A 27,348-nucleotide genomic window follows, 5' to 3' on the forward strand; every position below is an offset into this window, starting at 1 on the left:
TGTTTAGCACCTCCCATAATACCAGAATTAGGAAGCGACCTTGATGTTTGAAAGAGCATAGATAAAAGGGAGAGCCATTCAGAATGACCTCAAAGGTACCTTTCTACTCAAAAATTCTTTTTCAAAATTTCTTTGCTACCTTACATTTGGGTAGTAAAAACTTGCCACTCTAGGAGCTGGAACAGATAGAGGTAAATTAATGGATCTATTTTGAGTTATAGGCTTAGAACATCTCTAAACCTTTACTTTGTGTTGTCTTGTCCTACAAGACAAGACTACAGAGAAGGACCCCTATGCCTTTCCATGAGTAACAGAAATAGACCCCATAGCTGCATCTCTCACAAATCCAACCCAGAACGGCTACATCTGGAGAGACAAGATTCCTGTTAGACTAAAACAAGTGACAACAGAAAACACTGCTGAGTCTCAAACACTAATGACACTCATAGAATTAGAAACATCAAAAACGACCTTTAAAAAAAATTGCACTTTATCATCGTCACCTCTACTTCCAAAAGGGTATTTGGGTTGTATTTGGTCCCTTGATCCCTCATTCCTAATGTGTATTATAAACATATCAGTCTCTTTTTCCCTCTTCTCTATAGTCTTGCCACCTGCTATACCAGGAGCTACTTTTAGAGCAGGGATTGTGTCTGCTTATATTTGCATTCTCAAAGTTCCTAGCACATACATTGGGGAACAGACCTCAACATTCCTGCCGAAATGACCAGTTACAAACTTTAAAATTCAGCCAGCCGAACTGGTTATTTTGTCTTCATCTTCCGACTGATTTGACAAATTTTTCTACTTAATGAAATTCTTTTGGCATCATGTTAATCTTCTTATAATAGAAATAGCAGCTAAGAAAAATATATAATGAAATGTAGTTCTTGAAAATGATTGGTTATTTTAGCTGTCATTTTCAGATTTTTCTTCCTTCTTTTATTCCCCCTCGTCCCCTTTAGTAGTAACTATCTCCAGGAAATAAAGGAAGAGAGTGACTCAGAAATGTACACATTACTATAATTATGTCCCAATGACAGTCATAAAGACATTGAAGAAGACAAAAATGGTCCCTGGTTACACCTTTTGCCCAGCATGAATAGATAAGGCAAGATTTAGCATTTTACTTGCTTTATATAGACTAACTCCTTGTAAAAGGAAGTCAAGAGACCATAGCAGCTGGTTGCCTTTGTAGGTTACTAATGACCTAACTTTTGCTATACATTATTCTCAGTGATCCCTGGAAAACTAGGAGGCTTCCTATAATTTTTTTTCTAAAAATAAATGATTAATTTTTTACTTAAAAATTGTTTTAACTTAAAAATATGAAATAAGCACATTATTTTATATTCTTAGGAACACTAAAACTGCTTTTAACCAAAACAAAAGCGATATGGTTGACTTAAGAAATTCATAGATTTCAAACTACTAATTTCAGCCAACAATAAGGTAGTATAATTAATTATCCCCAAAAATTGTCGAATGAATATTTGGTGATAGTATACTTAAAGAACCAATACATATATGTGGAGCTGTGGGATTTCACAATGATCTACTGATCTTACAACTGGCATTTGTGCACAATGTTATGGACTTTCATATCCTAATTAAGGAAAAAATGCTTTTACAGTATTTTCCTAGATTTTTAGCTTTAAATTTTCATAAAAGCTTAAGAAATAAAGTTGAAATCACCTATAATCCCACCACTTATTTTAATATGTAAGGAAAAAAATTAAGTCCCCAAAGTAGTCTCTCGAATCTCTTTCCAGGGATAGTTCATTGGCTCGAGGAAACAATTTGAAATTTCATACCTAAAATTTCTCTTCTGCTCTATATAAATTATACACATATAAATATATTTGCACTTTACAAAAAATGAGATCATATGAAACACACTATTCTGTAATCTTTTTCACCTAGCAAAATAAACAGAGACCCTTCCAGGCCGGTATATATAGATGTACCATTACTTTTCTATTCTTTGCATAGCATCCATTTGTTTGCAGGTATCGCAATATATTTAGTAAATCCTTTATAAATTTATAAATATAGAGAAAACTATTTAACTTTACCAAAGGACTGAAAGCAAGAGCACATTAATAGAATAATGTGCACCTAGACAGAAATATAGTAAATGTCAGTTCCTCCCAAATTAATAGTAAATGCCATAAATGAAGTTGAAAGACAAATAACAGATTAGAAGAAAGCACATAATGCATTAACATCTCTATAATACAAAGGAACATATTGATATGTTCCTACATATCAATAAGAGAAAGAAAAACAATGGGGAGAAGTTCTTATTTTTAAGTTTTCTAAAATTTCCTTGCTGCCTCTTCTACCATTGGCTCTTGCTGCTGAAAGGTAAAATGTTACATTTATACAGTCTCATCAAGCATCTAAATAGAAAGGATTTTAAAATAAGATGCAATTACCCTAAGTTCAAAACCTAAAAATGTGTTGCTTTAAAAAGACAACTGAGATTGATTGCAAAGAGTACAAAAAAAAAAAAAAATCAGGTCATTAGCTTGTAGATTTTCCGATTTTCATCAGCTATGTTTGCAGGAGTTTGAATCCATTAAAACATTCAATCCAGCACGATTGTCTTAATAGCAAGTTGAAGATATCTGTGACAGTCACTGAGTCGATGTAAAATACATATACCTTTACAAAAGTAAAAGCCAACATTTTTAAGAGAATTTCTCGAATTCTAGACGCTACGAAACTAAACATTTGAAAGCTGTTTATACTAAAAGTTGTGTGTCATAGTATCTTCTTTACATGCAGTGAAACATTAAAAATGAAGCTATCCTCAAGAGCTACAGTGAAGCTTCAGTTTACTATAATTGGAAATCTATTTTAATCTTAACTAAAAAAATGTGTTCATGTTTTATATAAGAATTTCACTGAATAATTTTTAAAATAGTTTAGTGGCAGGATTTTATAAGAGGCAGTGAATGCTTATGAATTATGTAAGTCTGAACTTCCATTTTAATAACTTCATTAAAATATAAACACCTTAAAAGCCTCTCAACAGGAATTTAACTTTATAGAAATGCTTTACATGTGCCCTGACCTTGCCAAAAGGCATGCCAAAGGCATGATTTAACAATTATTACAGGGCAAAGCCTAATAATAAATACCTATCTGAAAATGCCAGCCAGCTTTTGTCCTTGCCTTCTTGGCCTCCAGTGGAGTTGTAACTCGGCCATAAACAGACCTGCTCCTGAGAGACAGCAGGATTCATATGGAAAGAAACAGCAACTGAAACTGGAAAACCTGGATCTTTAGTCTAACTTTTCTGGTCATCAGTCTGTTCATCTATGTAATTGGAGTGTTAACGACAAGACAACAATGTTGTTGTGGAAGCAAATGAAGTACAGCAGGTCCTCGAATTACATTGTTTCTTTTGTAAGGTAGATGAGATGCTGTAGGGACTCAACTCTTGTTCATGTCAATTAGCCTATACTAAAATTAGTCTATTACACTTCGTTTTGCTTAGTCACGGAACCGACCGGCAACATTGAGGGCTTACTGCAATGTCAGGTGGAAACTCTAAGTTAACAGCACTATGTAAACGTTGGTTGGTTTTAAGCAAGAGCTAGTTCTTGGTTAACTTTTTCTCACTATATCCTGGTTCCTAGAAATGTTTCTATATGGCTGATGTAAATATTACACGTATGTGCGTGCTTAAAGAATGCACCTCCATTATTTACGTGGCAGTCATCTGCTTAGATGAACCTATTCGAGAACATGCTAAGGCTCACCAGCAAATTCTGCTCCCCTCCTGTTAACATTTGGCCACAAGACTCAATATATTTTATAAGAAATAAGACTAGTAGTATATTTCTCAAGTATTATATTTCTACCACCTCCAATTCTTTAACTTATTTGAATTTTCTAAGATACCAGACTTCTCTTCCAAGTGTTTTTTTCTAACAGGCCCAAGACAATGCAGCTAATTGGGCCAACAAATAGAAATAAAGGGGAAAAATAGAGCCTCTGCCATCCTAATTATAAAGTCAGTGCCTCGTTGCTGGACAAACTCTCCCTCTCTCTAAAATGAAATACCACAAGATGGAGCCTGCTGTTGCTATGTTAATTTGACTAGAAGTGGCAGAGCCTGGTTCCAAAGCAACCCAATTTGTCTAATGGTGTCCCAGCCAATGAATACCTAATTGTATACAATGAGTCAGCATCCACTGCCCATTGTTGGTACCTAATTGAGTGGTCAAGATTCCAACTTTCATTTAACTCTACAAAATTTTCAAATCTTTACAAATAATATCAACACCAGAACAAGAGATGTGCCCTTATAAACTCTCGCATACTTGCAGCCCTTCAAACTTCTTTAGCTTGTTTTCCTCTAGCTGATTTCTTTTTCTATGTCAAACATATTCCCAGGCTATGCTCATCCTGGCATCCTTTTAAAAAGGAAAAAACTCTGGCTGGATTATGAATCTACTCTACAGCTTTTACCTTGAATCAAATGAATTGCTTTACTTAATAGGAAAAGCAGCTTACTTAAAATTCTTACTAAGAAACTAGGTAAGAAATATGAAAAATTGTTGTGTATTAGTCCTATAGCAGAGATGATTCTTCTATGCCACTTTGATTTGTTACTTAACTAATTGTTAAGTTTGCCCATATCAGTAATGTTGCACTGGGCTTCTCTCAAATAACTAGCCAGCGTGACTCAATGTTAAACCAATTGCTTAGGAAATATTTTCTGTGAAGCTATGAACCTAAAGACTGTCTATATTCTAGATTTCAGAGATAAAAGTATCAGAGCTTCACAGGATGCTAAGGGAGACATGAACACAAAATTAGGAGGTTCATTCCAGCCTGATTCTCAAAAATAAATAAATAAATTTTAAATACTCTTCACAAGCATATATTGTAAGCAGGGCCACTTTTATTTTTAATAAAGATATTTTTAGTATTCCTGCAATAGAATTCAATGAAATAAAATTAAAGTATTATATAACATTGGCCCAAGCTAAAAAGATATTATTTTCAAGCCAAAGTACATAGATATAAATTTTGATATATAGATAGATGTATCTTTTAAAATCAACTTGCCTACACACGATTATAATAGATTTTGATTCTTATAACAGGCACTTGAAATTTTTTTAATATCTAAAATAGTCCAAACATCTTTAATGCTATAAAAGGAACTAGTTATTAAAGCTATTAGAACTTAATATTTGCTTGTAAGCAAGATACAGGAATGGGACTTTTTTTCATCTTGGGTAGGTCAATGAAAAAAAAGTTTTTTTATTTGACTGCTATTGGTATGGGTTATTACCTAACTTTCCATTTAAATTTCAAAACAATTAATATAAAATGTAAAACAGCAGCAAAATCTATTACCAACTAAGATTATTTATTTAAAAAATGAGACTATCAAATGAGTTTCTATACACTGAGAAGTCTATGATATTGCATTTGTTTCTGGAAACACACTTGAGACATTAACTTTCTGAAACAAATTCAGAGGGAAATCAGGGTCACACAGAGGGCAGACACATCCTCAGTTGAGAAACTGTTCAAGGAATCAGACGTTAAAGCGCAAAAGGGAAGATTTAGAGAGGACACAGTATCTGCCTGCAAATATGTGAGAAAAGAATTGAACTAACTCTTATTAACTATAAAGATTTGAACTGGGATCAATGAGTATAAGCCATGAAGACCTATACTTGGTTCTTTCCATTTTGGTACCTACCAAAGGCTAGAGGTGAGCTTAGCAGATGATGCCCCCTACTCGCCTCTATGGGTTGTGAAGTTAACCTGTAAATCCCTCCAATCTCCCAAAACTGGCTCATTCTAAGTAAGAACTAAAGTTCTAAAACACCATGCCCAACCTATAGTATCAGCACATGGAAGAACACATCCATTAAAGACAAATTTACCCCACCCCTCAAGAACCAGTATTTTATTTTTCTTTTAAAAAAATTAAAGATGAAAAAATAATGACAGTGGTGATAGCTATAATCTATCTAGTCAATGCTTTTGGGTTTTGTTTATCATAATCTCATAAGGTTGACATTATCCCCATATACAAATGAGAAAACTAAGGCTTGGAAAAGTTAAGTGACTTGCTCAAGGTCATGGAGAGAATAAATGGCACGGTCCAGCTCCTCACTCCAGCTGTGTCTGTTGCCTAAGCCTGTCTGCTTACCCACTACATTCCACTGTCTAGACTGTGCACACTCTAACTTCAATTGGCCATAATCCCCAAACCATAGAAACCTCAACCTTAGAAGATAAATGTTTTAGAGCTACAAAATGATCATCAGTTGACTCACAATTAATACCCTCTATAGATTATTTTGACAAAGTAACAATATCCAACTGTGCCTGCAAATGCCAACACATGCAAATCCCTGTGACTTCATAAACAGCAAATGCCCTAATGAGCAAAAAAACAACTGCTCTTTATTCATTTTTTTCTGTTTCTTATTTCTGCTAGAAAATAATGTCCAGAAGGAATCTGTGTTCTTTTCAACAACTGAAAAAAAAAAAAGAGGAAGTTTTTGATTACAAGTTTACATAATAGAAAAAGAGCAGCCATGAAACAGTGAGCTATGGCTTCCCAGTGGGAAGACAATCATATGCAGCCAGCGAGTTCCTGGGCAGTTTTAATTTACTTTTAATCATTTCAGAAGTCATGCCTCAGAGGTATGAACTGAAAGCTTCATAGCATCTTGCCTTTTTGTCTTTTTTGTCCCTCCTTTTTCAGTTTGGCAAAAAGCACTAAGACAAAACAAAACAAAACAAAAATGGATAGAACAAATTTAAGTATTTGCTTCTTCTAGAAACTTCAGATATCTTCACCCCGTCTTCATTATTCTTTATCTTTTACTGTCCACATATTTCACCTGATTACAAACTCGTCTTTCTTTGATTGTGTCCCGTAAATACCTTTTCTTATTCATGATTAAATACTCTTTATAATTAATGTTGCCAGGCACCCTATTTATTCCTTTTTCTGTTTCCATGGCACACTGGAGTTACTCCTTCCCATAATTTATCACACACTATAGGTATCTGTAGTTCTTTTTCTATGAATTTCTTTTGCCAGAAACCCGACTGAATTCATTTTTACGTGGCCATCATCTAGCATCGCCTAGCAAATACTAGGCCCCAATAAAGGTTGAAATTTAAATGAAAATCAGGCATTTTATTCCCCACATTGAGATTATAGTATGAACCAAATTCAATTGAAATGAATCAGAACAAATCAAACTGAACTGAACAAATCAAATTGAACTGAACTGAGTGTATTAAGACATCATCACTTCACAATAAAATTATCCAGATTATATTTATAGACTAATTGATTAGCATAGCCTAGCTGTTCTTCTAATGACTGATAGAAAGGACAGTAACTTTTAGCATAATACCGTAGTTAGGTCCTTAGACTGAGGCCATAATGGTAGACAGAGTCTAAATCACCATGTATTTAACGAGTAGCTAGGAAATGTAGAACAAACCTCTGGAAGGCTGACAGCATTTCAGAAAAGGTAAACAAGGTATAAAATAACATGAACTGACACTTTTGTTATACAAGATGATTCTCCAAACTAGTAGATCTTAAATTTTATTTCCCAGGCTAAGTCATCTTCTTGGTCCAAGATTTGCTGTGATCCCAGAGGGAGAGGGATCCAATCACCATCAGGCCCCCAATCCACTCCTCTCATTAGCTCAGGCTTCTAGAAACCAGTCAATCAGCGAGTCAATCACCATTTGGGCTTAGCCCAGTGTTAGGCATTTGATATTCGGTCATGAAGATGGATATTGTCTCACTACTATGGAGCTTACGGTCCCAAAAAGACCAACAATACACAAGTACAAAAATAAATAATTACAAATCCTATGTTTAAAAAAAAATCAACAGAATGTGAAATAAAAAGAGGTTTCTCTCACCCAATGAATATAGTGGGCTGATTTTAGGAGTTACAGGCCATTCTTTTCTCAAAATTATATCTCTTTTCATCAAAAACTTATTTCTAAATCAGATAAACATTTTGTAAAATTTGAAGTGATGGTGCAGGGCGGTTTTCCTTCTTTACAATCTTTGCTTAACTAGCATAGAGTTATCTACTGAAGAGATGTGTTCAAATTTTTATGATGTTCACCTATCAGTAAAGCTTTTGGAATACATTCCTCCTTATATGTTTATTTGTAGGTTTATAAATTTGTACATTTACTATTGTAGTAATATAAAGCAGACATATTTACAAGTAGAAAAACAAAGGCTAAAGCAAACAGAAAATATTTTACAGTTATTTTATGAATTATGAAAATGTTCCTCTTTTAAAATCTTATTAATTTTATTATGTTAGTAAATGTGCTCCATTATATTTGAAGACAGTTTTAACTTCGTGTTACAGCAATTCGTAAATATTAAATTATGGTTTTCATTTAGCTTTAAAGAGTGTCATATCGGCAAAAATACCTTGCAAAAGCATGATATTCATATTTAATAAGGACTTAGTTTGAGATTCACAGTAAATATAATTATACCACTTTGACTATTTGAAGTTTTTGATGGTTTTTAAAAGTTTTTAGCCAATTTTTTTCATCTAAAATAGATGATCATTTTTCACCTCTAATCATGAGCAACACAGAGCTCACTCCTGAAGTCCAAGAGGTGCCAGCTCTGTCATTCTTGTTTTTCACTCATGGAAATATATTTGCATTATTAAATTTTCAAGCCACAGTTAATGTTCTTCAGGAATCATTTTAAGCAACATGCTCACTTTGTAAGAATTAGTTTGTTACAATTAAATAATATAATCCATAAATCTGTATATCTTGTCCCATAGGAACTGCAGTACAAAGCAAAATACTAAAAGCAAGCAAACAAGTGAGGGTCCCTGTGTACCTTGCCCCTCGCTGTGGTGCTCTCTCGCCTCCCTCAGGAACCCTTGAGTACTGCATGTGAATCGTGCCCGTGACTGTGGCTCTGTACCTCAAATCTTAGTAAATCTGTAATCCTTTATTAATTTTAGAAGAAAAAATATATATAAAGTAAAAACTCTAATATTTTCTTACCCATGAGGAACATCTAATTCTTCACTGGAGATGCTAGAAGACTAAAGGTTTCTAGTTTATAAACCAAAAGCCTGCCGGACACAATACTTTTTCTTTTCTCTTACCACTGGCAGAAAAACATGTTGTTTCAACTTTTCTTCCTTTAAAAATCAATTACTCATTAACCCAGAACAATACATTGTAATTTATCAATGTGATGTATAATTTTTATGTAAAAATGGTACACATTCTGATAAATGGTTAGCTCTGCACAAATTTCAGAGATAACATCTAAAAAGAAAAATACATATATAGAGCCACTAAGCCAGATTAGTTTCAGGACTTGCAACGTCACACAAGGAATGGGAATGGTTGGATGTTCAGCCTGTAGAAGGGACACTTTGGAGGGTCAGGGAAGGATGGTATTTGAAAAACTGTCCTAGAGACAAAAGTATGAAATCATGCATTCACCAAATATGTATTAAGTACTTTCCTGCTAAGTATCACAGTGTGCTAGGAGCTGGAGATACAAAGATGAATAAAATGTGATACCTGCCTTCACACTCAGAGCTGGCTCAGGAAAAGCCACTTAGAAAGAAACATGTCAGATTTAGATCAGGAGTCTACAAACCTTTCCTATAAAGGACCAGATAGTAAATATTTTAGGCTTCTTAGGCCATGTGGTCCCTTGCAAATGTTCAGCTCTGCCCTTGTAATACAAAAACAGCCATAGACAATATATAAAGAATGGATGTGGCTATGTTCTAATAAAACTTTATTTGTGGATGCTGACATTTGAATTTCATATAAATTCCTGTCTCATGAAATATTATTCTTTTAGTTTTGTTTCAGCCCTTAAAAAGTAAAAACCTTCTTAGCTCATGGCCTACAAAAACATGCAGCAGCCAGATGTGGTCCACAGACAGTAATTAACTGAGCCCTGAAAAAGATCGAATAGGATAGGTAGGTAACCCCAGCTGGTGCTGTCATGGAGGTTTCCTGGAGAAAGAACTGAGCTGAAAGATTGTGCAGCTCAAGGGAACAGGCCCAAAGGGCATGTCTGCGTGAAACCAACAGGGAAGTGCAGATGTACCTCAAACAATGTTGCTGCAGCAGAGAAGTGAGGTTGGAAAGAGAGGCAGGGTCCGTCAAGGAAATTGAACATTACGCTGTGGAGGTAGTGAGTAGCTACTGGAAGGTTTAAGCAGAGAGTTTGAGTCAGCAGTGGAGGATTCTAGAACAGCAATTCCAGCTGTCTTTGAAGTCGGTCAATCTGACTCGGGGTAGGATCCCAGCTCTTTCACTCACAAAACATAAGACCTCAAATCAGTTTCTCTTCTCTAAATTTCAATTCTCTCATTTGAAAATGAAGATAATGCCTATCATAAGGCTTGTTATTCTTTATTATTGCACTGTTTGCTTCCCAATTGCACATAGTGTCACAACTGGTGACATGAGTGTCACTGCCAACATGTTTGACTGATGTCCCCTCTAGATTGCAGGACCATGGCATTATCAGTGTACACCAAGTACCTAGCATGCTGACAGAGCAGGCTCTCAAAAGGAATGAATGAATGAATGAATGGGAAAAAAAAATCAACCGATCGTAAAGCCTACAATCTCCCACCTTTTCCTTTTATCAGTGTCCATGCCAGTTTTTTGGTTTGCAAGAATAAATATGTTGCACCCTTTAAGACTTGGAACAAAGGCAGTGAGAGAGAAATGTTTAATCATTCTGTGCAACTATCTCATCCATATGTTTATTTTTCTGAGAGAATTCTAATTCCATTACATTTTAGTTCATTTTTTTTTCCTCTTCCATTGCAATGCATTTTCTTCAAGAAACTCTCTTAATCTAAGTAGGCAATTTTCTAGTTTATACTGCGCTAGACTTGAAGAGAAGCAAAATTTTTTCAATGCGCAATTCATCAGACTTTTAAACTTAAACTCAGAAATAGGATGACAAGTTGCCCATTTCAGGAATGATCCACAAGAATCTCTATTTCTGCTGTGTAAGTTGCAAAAGACCTTCATATTTCTCTACCCAATATCAGATCACGTCACACTGTAAGTTGTACATATATAATTTATCTAATCACCAGATTTCTAGGACTCTTGTTCCAGGGCTAACCAGAAGCAACGTGTGATTTTTATGTCAAATTATTCTTTATTGTTCAAGTTCATTCATTCATTCAATAAATGTCTATTGAGCACCTACTCTGTACCATACTGTTAAGTCTTTCCTTTGAGAGATTAATGGAACATGTTTTTAAACATGTTTACTTTCTAAACCGCTTAACTCTTAACCAATTTATTTATCCTTTTATAAAGGTGGGTACTAATGGCCTACTTGGAAACTCCTAACCATTCTAGTGATAGAATATAAAAATTCATAGGACTACTTAAATCATAGAGATTTTTAAAAGCACTATCTTCGGTTTCTGTCATCCTTCAAACTTCCAAGAAATTATGACTGTATCCTGAAATCTAACCTCATTTACATAAGAAAGTTGCTTTTGAAAATTCAGACATTGGTCATATTGCCATTGCTACATAAACAACTTCATTTTCCTTTCTTCCTTTTAGTTCTACAATCCTTTAGGAGTGATTAGAAATTGAGAAAATCCAGGATGCTGAAGTGATACAAAATTTCCTCAGCATACCAAATCTGTTATGTAAAAAAACCTTGTTATTTTCCAAGGAATGCCTATAATTGCATTTCAACACATATTTTGTCATCACTCCACTCTCGAATAAAATTAAACAGGAGGTGGTATACATGAGAAGACGATTTAATTATATTTCTGAAAATGAGTTCTTTCCAAGAAAACTCTGTCCAAATGTAATGAGATTACTAGGATTTTTTAAGTTTTAATTTTCAATTACTAACTTGTTAACCAAAATAAGTGAAGAGATATATACTCATTCAGTGTCCTAAATGTACATTCTATGGATATGTATTTATAGATGTATTCTATGCATACATAAATAATGGTTATATGTATTCTAGCATTATTATGTCCAAAATATTAAGGGTAACTTGGCATTTCAGTGAAGATTTAAAGACAATATTCAATTACACACATAATAAGTACCCAAAAATAGCTATTGAATTTATTAAGAGTATATCTAATTTGTTTGTTGCCCCTTCTTCTTCTCTAATAGTTTTATTACCTCATTAATTAAAAAAAAAAAAAGAACATAACACACCTACTATGTGCTAAGCAGGTCTGGAGGCTAAGGATATAGAAGTGAATAAAACAGGAAATCCTCCTTCATGAGGAATCTACAATAGGCCAGGTTTGGGGAGAGTGGACAGGATGGGCTTCCTTTGGAACATGTTTAATTTATGATACCAATTAGTAGAACAAATGGAGATAGCTACTATGTGTTAAACGTTGGTGATTATCATGTCAAGTACATTTGAAAGGTATGGTATTTTATTTATTCTTTTATCATCTAATTCTTAAAGCCATTAACTGTATAAAACATAGGCTATACACCATGGCACTTATCCTCATCCCCACATTAATCCTCATCCTGGATTTTCATTCCTTCTTTATGTCACACACCATACTGAAAATACTTATCTCTTAGATTATCAAATTCAAATTTCTCTTCCCTTATAAATCTTTTCCTCAATAACTAGAAGATACTCAAGGCTTAAATTCTTTATGAAATCCTTCCAATTCAATCTCATTTACTGATGCATGCATTTCTCCAGGACAGATCTAGAAACCTTCAGAAACATCACAAGTATGACCTAGTTTGGAGAATCTTCTATTGTTATATAATTGTGATACATAAATACCAACTCTTAACACTCCAAAATAAACAGTCTACTGGAAACAATCTTTGTGATTTTTTTTACTAAACAGGCTAGATTGAGTCAACTTACAGAAATGAATTTTTAAAGAAAATAACTTTTAAAAGAATCAACAGATGAGAGGTTACTTTAGCAACCTCATAAACTTTATCAAAAGTAAGTCTGGGTTCCTATTTGCAGTGACCTTAATACCATTCTGATCTAAGAACCACTTGTGAAGGTCAAAAGCACAATTTACTAACCACATTGGCTACAAAAACAAAACATGACCTGCAGGTGGACAAATGCTTTTGATGAGACATTAGCATTAAATCACAAACTCATGCCAAGAACAAAAATATAAAGATTGGAATCCAGATCAGCAGTTATTAACCCAAGGAACACGCCGGAATGCCCACACACAGATACGACCTAAGGACCCCCTTGAAGAAACACTAATATCATAACTAAAAATGGTGATTAGTTGACTTTACAGCCCAAATTAAGAAAGCTCATAACAATTACTTGCTTACAGAGCGTAGGAAATTTGTGAAAGTCATGACAATGACTACCTAAGTCATTAAAAAAATGAGTATGTGTTTGAAAACAGTGTTTCTTTTCAAAATGGTTGTAGGAATCAGGGATCTGTTACCTTCTACATCTTTGCATGGTAATCTCCTCCTGAGGGGGAAAAAAAAAAGTATTTAATCCTAGTGTTCCTGTCATGATTCTGACAATTTACATCCTCATTTTCAGTTGAGAGTAGGTTTAGTAAATGGTCCTCAGACCCAATAAGCACATCAGCAGAGTTTTTTAGCAATTTAATCAAAATGCAGGCAAGACCATGGGATATGCTTGATATAACAAATCACCGGATTACTTAATTAGGTTGCAAGAACACCACAAAAGGAAACCTTATCATTTTTAAAATCTCTTTGAAAATATTTCTGGGTAATGACATGTACATTCTCAAAGAATAAAGAAAGTTGGCCTACTAAAGGCTACCAAAAGGGGCCAGCTGTATACCCTTCCAAGTAGTTCCAAGGACCATGTAAACATCCTAAAATCTCAGAGCAGACTAAGCTACACAATACGGTAGTCCCCTCCCACCATCGAAGCTTCACTTTTCGAAGTTTCAGTTACTGTGGTCAATGGTTCAAAAATATTAAATAGAAAATTCCAGAAATAATTCATAAGTTTTAAATTGTGCATCATTCTGAAAAGCATGATGTCCATCCCACTTGGAATATGAATCTTCCCTTTGCCCAGCATCTCCAGATAATATACACTCCTTGCCTGTCCGTCACTTAGTAGCCACCTTGGTTAACAGGTCAACTGTTGTGGTATTGCAGTGCTTGTGTTAAGTAATTCTTATTTTACTTTGTACCCCAAAGCACAAAAGTAGTGATGGTGGCAATTCAAAGACAAAGAAGCCTTAAAGTGCTTTCTTTAAGTGAAAAGATTATGTTTAGGAGAAAAACTAGCCATAATTTCAGGCATCCACCAGGAGTCATAAAGCAAAGCCCACACAAATAAGAGCGACCACTGTAACACAGTAACTCCACATGACACTTCCTGGTGTTTTGTGGAAAGTCATTATTAGCCCAAGCTTTTGGGTTACTTGAAATCTTTATTTCCAAGTTCAGTAGCAAACCCCTGGAAAGCTGTGATTTCAAATAGACCTCTCTGTTGTGTCTTTTGCTTCTTAATGTAGCAATCATAGATATGTTTGTAAGCTGAAACATCATCTAATAGCACTCTAACTTTGACAAACATGTTTACTAAGATGATAGTAAAATTTTCCAAAAGGGAATATATTCCATTCATTGTGCTTAATACTTTACATGCATTATAGCATTTTATTATCACAAACCAAAGATAGGTATTATTTACCCCATTAAAAAGATGGGAAAATAGGCCTGAGGAAGCTAAATAACTTGCCAAGTTCATTCCAGGAAGTAAATGACTGCACCGATAATCCGAATTATGTCTTCTAAATCCACTTGGATCGTATTTTCTGATTGGGAATCTAAAACCCCTTTCTAGAAACATTTTGACCTCCTTGGAAAACTTTTAGAATTGACCTATTTTACTTAAAAAGATTCCATTTGCTATGAAGGTTAATCTAGGATTTTAACTCGAATCCTGGCCTTTCAACACTCTTCAACTCCCGAAAAAGAAGAAATAACACACCTGTCATTTAGATCTTTTGAGAAAATATTAACAGCGGGAACTAATTAGCATACTCTGAAAGACAGATAGTTCTGGGAGTTCAGAGAGACTCTGGCAAAGATCCAGCTTGAAATGTGTTCCTCCAGCGTATTTATTCGTATTTATACCTTCTTAAGTCAGCCAATCAGCAAATACCTATCACTCCTCCATATGTGCCTGTGGTCAAGCAAGTGCTTTCCTAAAAATGAAGAGGGCTTATTTAGCAGAATGGAAGAAGCTTTCTTTGTAATTCCGCAAGGGGAATTTTGCAGTCTTTCCCCCTAACGTCATTATCTCCTAGAAATACCTACTTATGCCTCCTTTCTTCTTGAAACCCCAAATGTTCTGGTCCTGCTTAAGCAAGCCCACGTATACATAGGATCTCAAAGTTAGAGTGTAGGCTGTGTCCCAGAATGTCAAACCCACAGAAGAGGATTAACAGCAATGTGTAAGACTGTGGTTTAATAGAGTAGAAGTAACTGCTAACCTTATTTGGGGTTTATCATGTGCTGGGCACTGTGCTAAATACTTGACAAGCTTTGCTTCATTTAATTCCTATGGTATTTCTAAGAAATACATACTATCGATACCAACATTTTGCAGTCAAGATAACTATGGCTGTCTATGGCCATGCCACCCTGAACAAGTCCGATACTGTCTGATCTTGGAAGCTAAGCAGGGTCAGGCCTGGTTAGTACTTGGATGGGAGACCAACTAGGACGACCAGGTACTGTAGGCATAAAAAAGTATATTAAAAATAAGGGATTGTAAACTGACAAGTTTCTTGCAATCTGTGAGGTCAACAAAGGGTTGCCTCGCCTATAAATAACTATGGCTTAGAGACAACGTCTAAATTCTATGCCCTTGTCTACTTATCATCTCTTGGGATTACTTCTCATTACAGTGGCCTACATTAAGCTAAAACACTGTCATTCTGAATTCCTTAATTTCTACTTTAAAACACAACAGTTTTGATCTTTTAAAGGGTTGCACTTTCATTTTTTTTTCTCTCCCTAAAGGAACCTATTTTTTGTTCAAACATAAAAGTGTATACCTAAACTTTGTAAAACTCTATAGTTGAGACGTTCAAGTTCCCATCAAATCAGATAATTCTTACCAAATCTCCTTGAAGATAAAAGAGCTACTATGGTTACAAAGTGCAAAGCAACGAAAGCCAAGGTCTGGGTAACAGCACTCCATTGAAATGCGGGAGCATCTCTGTGTACTTACTCCCCATCTAGCACACAGCATGGCAGGGAGTTTGAAGGATTTGAATTCTGAATTTCTGTTAGAATAACATCTGCCAAGAACAAGCCCTGAATGTACTACTTGTCCCTGTAGAGAAAAATGAGGAGCTTATCATACAGGTCTTTGTCAAGATAATACCTATACCTGTTGTCAGGCTAAAGCTTTAGACACTCCGGGATGAAATGCCAGGTCTGCTGTGTTCCGGTTAGGGACTGTGGTTGAGCTACAAATTACTTGGAAGCAAGCTGATTTAAGGTTGCCATGGCAAAGAAAGGCAGACAATAAGAAGCTTTTACGTTAATATTTCCTATGTCTTGTTATGATAGGATTGTCCAGCTGAGGGGTACTTTTTTGTACTTCCACTGACATACATAGATATAAAATAATAAACACTAATTATAGAGTATTATAATGATTTCTGGGCTTTGCCTCAGAGGGGCATGTATCTGGCTAGGTAATTACTTCTCTGACAGATAGGTTTTTACATGAGAATTGAGGACAATGAGTCTAGTTTATTGCCTGCTGATGAGACCACAGGGGAGGGAGGTCACGAGACACACTTATTAAGACCATTTTAGTCAACGTGCTTTTTAATCAGTTGTCAAGGTACCCACCCCCTGTTAAAGAACTGCTTCAAGTAGAAATGACACAGTGATTCTCAGTGGTGAGAGTCTGTTACTTCAGGGAAGTGACTAAGTGATAAGAGACTGTTCTCTGGTTGAAGTGGAAGGCGTTTCTTAAAAATACGATGCCTTTGCCTATAGTTCATTAGAGTTCATTCCTAGTGCAAAAGAGAAGGTCAGATTCCTTATGCTTTCTGAGAGATTATTGTCCCCCTAACTCAGTTTCAGGTCCCTACGTGATTCAGGATAATGTTTGGAACATACTCTAACCCCAAGAAATTCATTTCCAAAAGTACACAAACATACGTGCTTTGCTCCCTTCCACATCCTCTTGAGGAACTCATTCCTTTCCCCACTCCCTGACTTTGCCAGGAAAAGAGGGGTGGCGATTCTCTCCCCTTGTTAGTCATAGATAGTGAAGAACTTATAGAAGGGAAAAAACAGAAAGTTAGAAAAAAAAACAAAGTTAGAATTCAGAGAGGAAAATAGGAAAAAAATAAAGCTTTATCAAAAATTCAAAAATGTACAAGTGTACTGCCCTTCTGGAAATGTTCAGCCTTGTTAAAATGATATGATATCAGCACCTCACTCCTAGCCTTGCTACACGTATAGAGTCAGAGGAAAAAATAGGTTTATCACTTTCAAACTATGCCAAATTATTTGTACTCCAATACTGTGTAGAGATCCTGGGTTTTAATGAATATAAATGTCACACAGTACAGATCCCTCTTCAGATTACTAAACAAGATTCTGTAGAAATGCAAGCACCTCTAGGCTGTTTATAAAACCTAAGATTTTTTTCCAAGTAGTCTCTGTGGTGTTTGGTACTATAGGCAACATAGGATCACTTTCCACGTCTCCTATAAATTCTCTAAGGGAAATTATTATCAGCAAATATAGCTATTAAAACATTTATTCCTGATGATAGAGGTCCTTATATATTTTGTAGAACAGACACATATTTCCATTTCCTAACTACAGAAACTTTTATCCTATTCAACATGGAACAATAGCAAAATAAACTAATGATACAGATGAGTATTCTTGTTTTTTTAAAATGTTTTTCAAAAGGAAACCAAAAACAAAAAAGCTTTTTACTTCTCTACCCTTTATGTACATTTTGCTGTTGTCCCTTGCAGAATTTACAGCTAGACAAAACACACAATGGAATGATCAGAATTTAATTAAGTTTATTTGTTGTTACAACAGCTTTCAAAATCTTTCCTCTTATGAAGGAGTGAATCCCTAGATAACTCAGACACAAAAATTTTTTTAAACTAGTTTTTACTTTGCACTTCTGACTTCTTAATCATGTAAAACACCTGTGCCTTTCTAAAGATGCTAATCCTTCTTTGTCTTTATTATTTTGATGAGCTTAACAAGATGAATCCATCTCTAGAACACTATAAAAACTGAAGTGTGATAAATGGCCCCCAAGAATATAACCTCTCCTGGATCTGGATCATATCTTTTAGAAATTCTCTGAGGAAAATAGAATCTAATAGTATCATTTGTGTCATTCAACGAGATTATTCAGCTAGAGGATTTACTTTCCTTTGGAGAACTTAATATTGAGGGCGGGGTACAAGCTGATCATTTTAATCTGGAAGATTTTTCATAAATATAGGAAACTGAGTTTTAGTAATTAAAGCAAATTCTCTATATGCATCATGTTTTTGTATTAGTCACTAAGCACTGAACTATACAATAAACACAGCAGCTGAAGAAAAGTTCCCAGCTTTGAAAAATAGCCAGTGGATTTAAGTATTATTTACTTAAACATATGCTCATTGCAATTGCTAATATAAAAGCTTTTGTGTAAGTTTTTAAAACATTTATTTTATACACAAAATATAAACCAAATTTTATATGATTAGGTTCGTAAGCCAAAAATATTTTTTTTAGTTTTTTAATTACAGCTGACATATAATAGTATTAGTTTCAGGTGTATAGCATAGTGGTTAGATATTTATAGACCTTACAAAATGATCGTCCCAATAAGTCTAGCACACATCTGACACCATACAAAGTTATTATAATATTATTGACTATATTCTCTATGCTGTACTTTATATCCCCAATTCTTTTAACTGGTAATTTGTACTTCTTAATCCTTTTCACTTTTCTAATCCAGCCTCCCAATCCCAAAATAATCTTTAGACAATCTCCTACATGCCTATAATTCTCTTATACCTGTAATTCTGTAACCGAAGTAGCCTATACCTGAACTAGCTATAAAAAAGTGTTTAATATTTAGTTCAGCACTGGCATGTAAAATTTGAGTTCAACATTAAATTTTTTAAGTGGCTTTACAGTGCCTAACCATATGGATTACAGATAAAAATTCTATGGCATGGAGGTGAATAACTATTTTGACAAAAATTTTTGGCACTATTCTGGGAGATCTGAAGCATCATATACTTAGAGCCACATCATAATTTTAACTTATAGTTCTATCATTTCAAATTTTGAATAGAAGTATATAAGCAAACAAGAGTAAAAGTTGATTCAGTATCATTGGCAGATGTGAGGCATCATCATCACTTATGATAGGTTTAATTGGCTTTCTCCTAAATCACATAGACAGTATGTTCCTAATTTGTTTGTATATAGGTGTTTAATACCCAAATCTTTGAACTATTGTTTGATCGTTTACTCTTTTCTGGTAACATTCCCACCAAACAATTTGTAATAAATAGTTGGTGGGGTGGAGTGAGGTATAGGATTTCAGTGTGAAACTGCTATCAAAAAAAGAATTTTTCAAACTCTGCAGAGACAAGGACTATATAATCAGCTATTGGAAATGAATTCTTGAGATTGTGGACTTTGTGTATTTTGTTTTCTACCTATTTGTGGATGCTCAATCAAGGTTTATGTATATTCATTGATTTTTCAAGTCTGATTAGCCTTAAAAACATAACTGGAATCTTTAAGCTCATCCCCCCAAAATGGCACCCACAATTAAAATTAAAGTCATGATACCAAAATTACTGGTGGCAGAGTACCAGAATTTACAATTCAAAATGGTATCGGGACAAAATTGTAAACTAGACTACATATGCAGATTATTATGGGTTTTAGAATAAATTGGTGTATTAGACCAAAGTTACCAATTTGAGAGGAGCATCAATCAACTAGGTATAAATTTGATTATCCATTTTTTAATTCAGAAAAATGTGTTATATGAGAGCATACTAAATGATGGGGAAAAATCCATGAACATGCTCCTGGTATCTCAGGTGAAAATGTACACTGTGATACATAACTCTCCAAAGACTGCTTCTTTTCCTGCTTTTGCCAGTTAGCTGGATAAAGTGTTCTATCATTAAGTGAACAAGCCAGAAAAATCCTGCAGTCAAAAGGAAAACAAACTTGGTCTGGAAAATTCAAGCTAGCCCAAGATTAAGATAGTGCAGAAGAATGTCATTGCTGCGGTCTCTAATACTTTCTCATGCTGTCAGAACTGCTACTTTAAATCGACAAATGGCAAATCCTGAGCCTTGAATTAACCCCTAAGGGTTGTCTAGTCCATCATCTTGCTATTAGATAAAATTGCTTTAAAATTGCTTTAAACCATTCCTCAAGAAACGTACCACATTCCCCTCTAAAGAAATGTGATTCTTGTCAAAATTTATAGTTGTTACACATGTTATAATATATATTGATATATGTATAAAAAATGTATTTGAAATGATAAATTTTCAACCAAGAAAGTTCACAAATATAAGATTCCTTTGGAAATAGCCACATTTGTCCCCAAATATGTCCTTGAGATATTTTTCTGCCCATTTCATTCTTTTGTTTTCTGCTGTATGGGCTATCTTTCATGCCCATTGTGCTTTTATTAAAAATATTAATACCTACTATGCATTCCTGGAATTCTCTGGTATTTGGGCCTTTAAACATCTATTATAAATGTAATCTCTGTAATTTAGTAATGGTATATAAAAATTCTCAGTGCCTTTTCCTGAAGTAACTTCCAGGTATCCATGCCTAGAGTCTCATGCATCCCTGGGTCTGTGAGTGCCCCTGCAACATCTTCACAGTTGCTTCAGTTTCCCCATCACTCCCTACCTCTCTTCGACCCTGTACATAGCCAATGTTTCCACAGTTCTGCACTCTTCTCATCCTCCTTGCTTTCTTTCCCAACATTAACCTACATGAAAGACATTCTATTGGAAGAATAACCTGTTGCAGCATTTCGTAAAGTAATTCTGAACACATTGGACATAAAGATATCTTCCCAGTTGCCTGCCTGTAGGGAATAAAGGAAATGAGTTTGAGCTTAGACATACATATTATTGCAAGTCACGATCATGCTAATATCTTAGTCTGTCTTTATCTTATCTCAATTTATCTCCACTTGCAAGACCTCTGCTATCTCTACTCTACTACCCACCTTATAATTTTTGACTATTCTATCTAACTTTGTAACAGAAATATTTTCGCACATATTATACACTTTTGCTTGAAGAGACAGTAACTTTCAGGGACAGCAGTGGCCCAGAGAAGCAACTAGGAATTTAGTGATAACTCGTAAGTAAAGACCTGCCTCTTTTTTCTACCTTAGTTAAGTTTAATGAGGAGGGCACTGAGTTCTGGTTGCAATTGCACTATAATTAGAACCATAACCATGGGCAAGTCACATAATTTGACCAGGCATTAACCTCTTTAATGAAAAAATTAAGCTATTTAACATCTAAATCCTCTTCCTTCTTTAAAATAAGTGATTCTATTACTTTTTTTTATTAAATAAGGTTTAGAAAGCTGACCTATCAAAAGAAGTCACAGTAAAGAATAAAAGTTATAGTGAAATATTTCAAATATGATGCTAATAAAATGTCAGCTCTGCGGACATTTTTGGAATATTTCTAGAGAGTTACAATTGCTTTCTTATTCCTTCTATGTGCATATTATGAAAGACATAAAATTCTTTTATATGCCTTTGATTGGGAATGCCAATTAGGATTTAAATTGTTTATTTTAAAAGTTGTTCATAATGTCAATACATTAAGAAATGCCCAAATAATAGTCGCTAGAAGAGAGACTAAAATGACAATAGACGGTCTTGGAAATTTCTGTAATATCTAATTATATATGGACCAAGACTGTTCATGCTTGGCATACAAATAGCTGCTGGAAGTTAGAATGGAGAAGCTGACCAATACATGCAATTAAGTTGACATATTTTAACCCTTTTCTTAGGAAGTAGCTGTTTATTTTGAGTACTTTTTAGGTAATATATTTAATCCAAAATCTTTGACATCTCATGAAGACCAACACTTAATGCCATTAACATAAAAGAATCTCTACATTCGTTGTACATCTTTTCTTCTGCATTGTACATAGATGGAGCTGGGTCAGAAAATATCTGCAGTACCCATTTAATACTTTTCCAGTTCCTTGACCACTTTTCAACACCAGTATCTTTACCTATGTCCTTTTTCATATACACATATATGAAAACCAAGAACATTTTTAAAGTAATTTAAGATACTGCCATTTGCTAAGCACTTGATGTGAATCAGGCACTATGTTAAGTGTTGCACAGTGAATAGCTCATCCCACCCTATGAGGTACGTACTATAATCATCATTTTGCAGATAAGGGATCTGAAAATTTAAAAGTTTAAATAATTATCCATAATTATAGACGTGGAGCTAGAATTCAAATCAAGTTAGTCTGGCTCCCTAATCATTGTGTACTGCACCTTAGCAGTATACTTATACTCATGTTCTTTCTCATCTCACTATAAAATGCTGTTACTCCACTTTAATGGTTGAAGAGATTCAACTCTCAGTTCTAGAACATGTAATAGCACACAATTTTAAATGTAACTCCGGAAGTATCCAAGAATTTTTTGCTCAATTTTCGATCTCTAAGCTGAATTCAAAGTCTTTAATGTGTTTCAGTCTAGCTACTCAGGGCAAATATTGTCACTAGAAGCAAGGCAATAATCATTACTTTTAAGACCAGTAACAGTTTCCAGGCCCAGTGGTTAAACAGTTGTTCTTAATTACTTGAGTGCATTAGAATTTCCTCGGATACTTATTAAAAACACTGGTGCCCAGACCAACCCCAGTAATTCTCATTCAGTATCTGAGATAGGGACTCAGGTATCTGCATATTGACCCCTGGTTATTCTAACACAATGTCTTGAAATTACCCTTTGAGAAACAAGAAACACTAACTTAGAGATATACAATGAAAACAAAGAACGTGGTGGTTTTTTTAAACACAGTAAAAGAAACTTTCAAAAATTCCTTGACAGTTCTGAAATGTATACTTCTGGGATGCCAGAATCATATCACTTTAAAAACATTTTTTGAAAGCCCCCAGGAGTAAAAAATTTTTTAAAAAACTAATTAAATGAAGAATGACACAATCCATAGGTCATTAACTCCAAAGTATGCATTCAGAAGATGGCCAAGAGCTCAAGTGGCCCGTTTTCATTATATTCTGAATGTGGAAAAGATGCTGCCAAGAGCAAAGATAAGAGAACATTACCTTCTGCAATCATTGAAATAGAATCTTTAGTTGATCCCCCAACAGTTATAAGGAGACAGTACAAATTACACATGATTACACCACTTAGGAAAGTGAGAAACAGATGGATTTTTATTCAGAATGACTGATTTGTTATGATCAGAAACCAAGGAATTTTGAAATATCAAGTAGTAGTACAAACCTGCACATGCGGTTTGGGAGACAATGGGTAGAATGCTAGATGTCACAACTAAAACTGAGGCCATCATACAGCCAATTTTGTTTGCTATACAGCAAATACCAATCCATTATTGAACACTCTTCAATTTATATACATTTTTAACTCTTAATGTGCCACATTTACACCACGTGAACAGCACATATCACCACAAAAATAATGCTTTCTGAAGAGTGGGTACCAACAGATGCGTGAGATATGACATCCTGCTACTAATCATTTTTTTCTCCAAAGAAGGACCGTTTAGATATTGTTATGTGAGAGTATCTCTGTGGCTGCCACGTTTTCAATCTTTTTAAAATACATGTTTGAAATACCCTAAACAGGCAAGTTTCCATGGAAATATACTTTGGACAATTTGAAAAATAAACAATTACAAACTGTTTCCTAAAAAAATGTTTGTTTTCTAGCATACCTACAAAAACCACATCAACTTTTTGCCTTGTGAAAAACCACATGTAATAGGAAAAACAAGCAGTGTACATAGATTCCAAAATTCATAGTAAAACTGTCAGTTGTACAAAGATTTATATAAAACATAGTGAATAATACAGATTGTTGATACACAAGACAATACACCGGTTTATAGCAAATGAGGACAGGAAGATGGAGGGTACTTCTTCACTAGCTACTATACCCTACCTGTGACACATAATTTCACATACAAAGGACAGAGTATAGAATATCAAGAAAGGCAAACCAATTTAAGCTGATGCAAAATTTTAGAAAAAAAATATATACATGTTTGATGTACATAAAATAGATGATTCGGTTAATTTAATCAAGATTATTCTGGTCCAGTTGTTAAAGAAATCTGAGTATATCTAGTCTAACCGTGTCTGGATAGACAATCCTGAAAGCCTCTTTTTAGACTTTTCTGTCAGTCTCCTTCCAACCTTCCCCACCCTATCCCTGATTTCCTCCACTCCTTGGGAAAGGAGCAAGATGGAGCAACTCCACCAATATTTACCCCTCTGCCAAACCCAAATATCTCTATGCTGTTCCATCCTGGGAGAGTGAGGACCAGAAACAGCTGCCATTTCAATGTGTAATTTGTTTCTGACCAACTTGAAAACTATAACAGAGACTGCATTGAAGAGGTAATATATTATTAGGCTGCAATCTGCTCTAATGCTTTAGCATCTGGTCACATGTATTATTTAAAATCAGACAAATACACAAACTGTCCACGTAGCCCAGATAGCTGGGTGATAAGCACAAGGTAAACGCTAGGGGAATATAGCTAGGTATTAACTTGAATTGCAATGGACCAGCAGATGTGAATATGATTTGGGATATCACCAGAGCAGTTGTCGAAATGGAAATAATATTGCTTTACTGGGAAGTAAAAATTGAAAACAGTGAAAATGCAACTGCAGAAAATTACAGGAAGAAGCTCTAACAGTGTGTCAGGTTTAACCTGTGTAGGCAATTGATAAACACTGATAAAGATAGATTGCTATGACAGTATATAAAACAGAGTCTGCAAGATAATTCAGTATCCAAATATGAATCCATTTTAACTCATAAAGATCAATACCAATCAGAAGTTGATGACAAACAATCCACCCTTTATTCTCATGTCTCATCTTAGAGGTTGACATTTCAGAATTCATACATTTTTAAAGACGCTTGACTGTTGGGATAGTAATTGAGTTTGGGCTTATTTTATGTTAAAGAGAACTTGTTTCAGCTTACATCAATAAACTAATACCTAACTAGAATTCATAGAAACAGATTTCCACTGCATCATTCAAAAAAACAGATGATATGTTCTGCCTCTTATCATTCAAATGCTAAAACATCTGGATCATAAGTTTAATCTTACCAATAACATATTTATACAATAAAGTTATTTTGTAATTGAGTGTATTTAGTCATTAAATGGATTAGCCTGGGTACATAAAATTACCTCTGTAATTATCAATACAATTAAAGTTAAATAGATGAATCTCATGAGAATCCTAATGTTTGAAAACTAATTTTACACACCACACAAAATTTATATCATTTTTAAATGCCAAGATGATTTTAAAGAACCTGATACATAATAAGCATTAAACATTTGACAAATAAATGAGTGAAAAGGAAGGAAAAAGAGAGAGGGAGACTGGTTATAGAAGTGATGTCGATCGATCATGTCTGCATACAAATATTCCTGAGTGACTTAGTTGTAGATTAACTAATGAAATAGAGAACTGAACATTTATTATAGACTTTAATAGTAATATTAGATTCATGAATTAAAGATATTTCTTCTCCTGGTCTATATGTAGTATACTAATGAAAGGAGAAAGTACAGGAAGAATATCAAGGGAGAGAGAACTCAATTTAAGTTGATGTATTATCATATCAAAAATAAAATAACTTATAGTGAACTTAAAAGGTCATCATTCCATACTCGGTAAAGAAAACAAGTATCCATATTTTCCTAAATCCTTCATAATAAATTTAGGGAGACTTATTTATAGTCCACAAAACAGCTATTAACTATTTGTTATACTGCAGCTACAAAATACTCAATACTTTGTACACTAAATTACTAATATAACCCCCCCCCATTATATACCTGTAACAAAGGCCCAGGTTTACCATTTTTGAATAAACGACTTTCTGAGTACTTTTGTTGGCTAGCAGGAAATTTTTTTTTATTTTCCACTTTATTTCATGCGTCAATAGGAGATTACCACATGGAAGATAGATGTTGAATTAAATATCAGATAGAAAGAAAATGAGAAGGTGAGCTGCCCCTGCAGATTTCTCATAGCACTGGTAAATACATATTGCACTATCTGCAGAATGAGTACTTTAGCACTCAGAGCCATGGAGCCCTTCACAGAACCTTCTGACACTGGACTTGACCCTCCAGATTGAGTCAATTTACACTCCGCCCCTCACAGGCTTAAGAATTTCTCCCACAAAAAGTTTCCATAACACTACACACCAACACCCTGGAAAAAGCTCCTTCGTGCCTGGAAGTACAGACTCCTTCCTAGAGCTGCCATATCACACTTGACCAGTAGGTGCTGCCATCTAAACATGTGTAATTTTCCTTTCAGTCTGAACACAAGTTCAAGGTTCCAAGCTCTAGGAGATAAGATCTGAGTTTCAAGTTTGATAAGTCTTTTTTACAGTGGTTATCTAGGTTTGATCAATTCCGGAGGCTCTAATTTCTGTTCAAGCTAACTTAACACAAGGCAGCCTGAGAAATACCCCCACTTGGATGGGCAGCTTAAGAAGCAGATTTTCACAGGTGTTTCCTCTGTGCTGCAAACCTAAGTAGTCCCCTAGGTTTAATCACATCCATGCCAGAGGTAGAAAAAAACTGCAACAAAAGATGAAAAGAGAGCAAGCTCAGTAAAGCTTATGACTCCCCAAGAGCTGTTTTGATGTAGAGATCTCTGTGAAAGCTCATTAAATCCTCAGTGTGTGAGGCAGGACTTTGGGAAAAGTTAAAATGAAGATAATAAGGCACCATATCTAACTATACTGACACATTTGTAAAGCACTCAGAATACTCCAAGGAAATGCCACATGACTCCCCAGCATATTAAGAGCCTGAAATAGCTCCTCTAGTTAAACCACAGTCCAAATAAACAGTTACATACTTGGGAAACATAGTATTGTTATAACATTGACCACAAACAAAACTATTAAAAAAGCAACTCAAAGAATGATCCCCCTGATGGAGA

At 34.7% G+C, this 27,348-nt stretch overlaps 1 protein-coding gene and 1 pseudogene across 1 annotated transcript in view; both read left to right on the plus strand.

Moving 5' to 3' along the window:
* The window catches only part of SYT1 (synaptotagmin 1), a 479,939-nt gene that overhangs the window by 408,353 nt on the left and 44,238 nt on the right, over nt 1–27,348 (plus strand). The gene's annotated exons all lie outside the window — the stretch shown is intronic.
* Nucleotides 15,682–15,800, plus strand: LOC120583544 (uncharacterized; annotated as a pseudogene).

This window comes from Pteropus medius, unplaced genomic scaffold (assembly GCF_902729225.1).
Source record: "Pteropus medius unplaced genomic scaffold, Ma_sr-lr_union100, whole genome shotgun sequence".
In the NCBI taxonomy this organism is placed as follows: Eukaryota; Metazoa; Chordata; class Mammalia; order Chiroptera; family Pteropodidae; genus Pteropus; species Pteropus medius.